Raw genomic sequence first — 3,522 nt, 5'->3', positions numbered from 1 at the left:
CTTCTGCTGGAGACAATATAAGGACATTGGAAGAAGGGAGTCTAGCTCTTGCTCCTTCGCCTACTTGTTGTGTGAGACTGAATAACTGCTAGATCCTTGGACTTCCAAGCACAGCTGCGACTGAACCATTGTTGGGAATTGGGCTGCCGACTGTAAGTCATCAATAAATTCTTTTACTATATAGAGACTATCCATAAGTTCTGTGACTCTAGAGAACCCTGACTAATACAGAAGTTAATATGGGATGGATCCCCAGGTGGGGCAGTCTCTGGATAGTCACTCCTTCCATCTCTGCTCCAGCCTTTGTCTCTGTAACTCCTTCCATGGGTATTTTGGTTTTGGTTTAACTTTCTAATGTAGACATGATCAGAAGAGTAAGTAGAGTTGAACAAGATCAGGAAGTTGAAGGTGAAAAAAAAATCTCTTTAGAATAAGCAAAAAGGGGTGCCCCGGGAACCTCTAGTAGGTGCAGCTTGGGACCCATCCAGGGTATGCAGGCTGGGTCGCAGATGTCATGTGGCCTGTGCTTTGGACCGTGGTGTGAACCTATGCCCCTTATGTCACCTTCTCTGTGGTCTTTGTAGTCGGGGCTGCAAGCTACCATCTGGAATGTTTCATTGGGGGAAAGGCTCCTCAGCCTGCGGAGGAGGAGAGCATCCTGTAGAGCGCCGAGAGGACCGAAAGCTGGATGAGATGCTAGGCAAGGACCACACTCAGGTGGTGAGCCTTAAGGACAAGCTAGAATTTGCCCCTAAAGCAGTCCTGAACAGAGAAGAACTAATGGAGGGCCCAGGTCCCTGTGGTGCAGAGGGATATGCCATATTCTGCTGCCATGTCGACCCAGCTTCAGAACACACATCTGATTTGCTTTGCTGCTCACTCCGGCCCCCTGAGCACCCACAGCCACTCACGTACTGGCTGGTCCTTTATGGCTGCACAGCGGCAGCAGTAGGAGCCAGCAGAGAGGAAGACTGCATCTGCTCAGTGGGCTCTCTCCGTGACTGGACAGGCTTCTGATCTTACCTGGGAGCCTCGCTAGGAGGAGCCCTGGGGAATGAACCCTGGTCTCAGGCTCCCAGGGAGGGGCTTGGTCTCAACTGGAAATGGTTGGGGTTTATCGTTGCCATTAGGAGGGGCACCTCCAGCTCTAGTTCTCATTTTTGCACTGGAAAGAATTCAGAACTGTCCTTGGCTCCCTTGATGAGGTTTTCTTATTTTCCTGTGCGCACTCTTCCCTTTATTGGCTCAGGCGTGGGATTCTCAGAGGCAGGAAAGCATGTTTCTCTTGTGGGGAGCTCAGGCCGTTTACCTTGGGGCCAACGGGGGGGTAAGCCTGGAAATTATCACTGTCTTCCACCCTTCCTTACTGGAGTGAAGACTCAGTTAAAGTGGCACCTGGCACATTTTTTTAAAAAAAAGAAGAAGCAGAAAGGGGCTGGAGATATGGCTCAGTGGTTAAGAACACTGACTGCTCTTCCAGAAGTCCTGAGTTCAACTGTTGCAGCCTGCCCGCAGTCCACAACACGAACGGTTCAACTGAGAATGGCAGTTCAAGCTGAAAAGAGAGGAATCTAGACGGGGTGGAAGAAAGAATGGAGCTAAGACAACAAACATTCTGATCAAAGCTCAATTTTACTATTTCCAGACACTCAGTTATAAAGGAAGGGGGAGGGAACCCAATATCCCGCCAAGTAACTCAGGGTCCAGTAGCAGGACGAACACGTGTGTGCCTCCAGGCAGCAAAGGCAGGTTCCAGCAGTAGGCGTGGCAGGACGAATGAGCAGGAAGCTCTACCCTTGAGCAAGCAGGTTCCAGGCTGGGGGAAGGGAGGCCACATTCAAATCCCAGCAACCACATGGTGGCTCACAACCATCGGTAATGAGATCTAATGCCCTCTTCTGGTGTATCTGAAGGCAGCTACAGTGTACTTACATAAAATAAATAAATCTTAAAAAAAAAATAAAAAAGATTAAGCAGAAAGAATTCAGAAAGGAAGACCAGTATACAGATGGCAGTTGAGTTTTACTGTCCAAGCAATCATGGGCATTTGTGACAAAGAGGTCTATAGTCAGATCCAGTGTGGTTCCAGGAGGCCCGTTTGTCTTCAAGAGGCTTACACATCACCATGTCATTTAGGAAAAGCTATTCAAGGTTGGAGAGAAAGCTCACCAGGTAAAAACATTTGCTGCCCTTCCAGAGTGCCTGGGCTCAGCACTGACCACAATGACGGTAACTCCAGGTACATAATAATCTGATACCTTGTTCTTGCCATCTGCAAGCACATACATGGTACATAGACATACATGCAGGCAATACACTCATACACCTAAAATAAAATAACTAAAAAGATGCTTTCAAAAGAAATGAACAAATAAATCTACTTGCCTAATTAAACTAATAAATGCTATAAAATTGGGTCATGGCAAAGCACCATTCTTTTCTCTCCTGTATGTCATTGTTGCTGTTGTTCTTGTTTTGGTTTCGGTTTGTTTTGATTTGCAAGACAGGGTTTCTCTGTGGAGCCCTAGCTGTCTTGGAATTCACTCTGTAGACCAGGCTAGCCTTGAACTCACAGAGATTCTCCTGTCTCTTCCTCCCAGGCAAAGCACAGTTCTTTTTTGGTGGGGGAGGGGGCGTGTTGAGACAGGGTTTCTCTGTGCAATCCTGGCTGCCCTGGAACTCCCTCTGTAGACCAGGCTGGCCTCAAACTCAGAAATCCACCTGCCTCTGCCCCCCAAGTGCTGGGATTAAAGGTGTGTGCCACCACTGTCCCACTCAAAGCACGTTTCATATGAGCTCCCAAGTCTTTAAAAAGTTCATTCTGGCAAGTATTATTTTGGATCTCATTTGTTCTACAAATAAATAGTAAAGGTCTTGAACTTTCAACATTTAACTGAAAAAAGAGACTGACAATCACTCAGCTCTCTCTCTCTCTCTCTCCCTCTCTGTCTCTCTCTCTCTCTTCCTCCCTCCCTCACTCCCTCCCTCCTGTACTCCCTCTCAAATGCTGAGGATGAAACCCAGTCCTTCTGCATGCTTGGCAAGTCTCTATAACTAGCTAAATCCAGAATGCCCTGGGTCTTATTTCTCACCATTTACCAAGGTCACCTTTTCTTACCTACGTCACTTCTCTCTAGTCCTTTTTTGTTTATTTTGTTTTGTTTTGTTTTGTTTTGTTTCCTGACCTCTCCCAACCCCATCCCTCTCTAACAAGCACCCAGGACTTTTGTTGTGGGCATTTTGTATAGAGTTGTAGCTTTTGAAATGTAAAAACAGTCCCTTTTCTAGAAAAAAAAAATGTTTTCAGTCCTGAAAGATCTGACTTAATTAATTGGACTCAGGAAAGTGGCATCTGGAACACGTGGTCTTAAACACATGTCCCTTCTATTATACTCAACACCATTGAGGGAGGAACAGACCCATATGCTGTCCCGCTGTATAAATTTAATATGTTATTATTTATTTATTTATTTATTTATTTATTTATTTACTTGTTGGTACAAAGGAGAGAACTTGGCCCTG

General features: G+C 46.1%; 1 pseudogene; it reads left to right on the top strand.

Annotated features, from left to right (window-relative positions):
* The first annotated feature begins 514 nt into the window (after positions 1-514).
* Positions 515-1,017, top strand: LOC110291931 (annotated as a pseudogene).
* The last annotated feature ends 2,505 nt before the right edge of the window (positions 1,018-3,522 follow it).

The sequence above is a fragment of the Mus caroli genome, chromosome 3 (assembly GCF_900094665.2).
Source record: "Mus caroli chromosome 3, CAROLI_EIJ_v1.1, whole genome shotgun sequence".
Lineage (NCBI taxonomy): Eukaryota > Metazoa > Chordata > Mammalia > Rodentia > Muridae > Mus > Mus caroli.
Note: the sequence above shows the minus strand (reverse complement) of the source record. Positions and strands in the feature narration are given on the sequence as shown.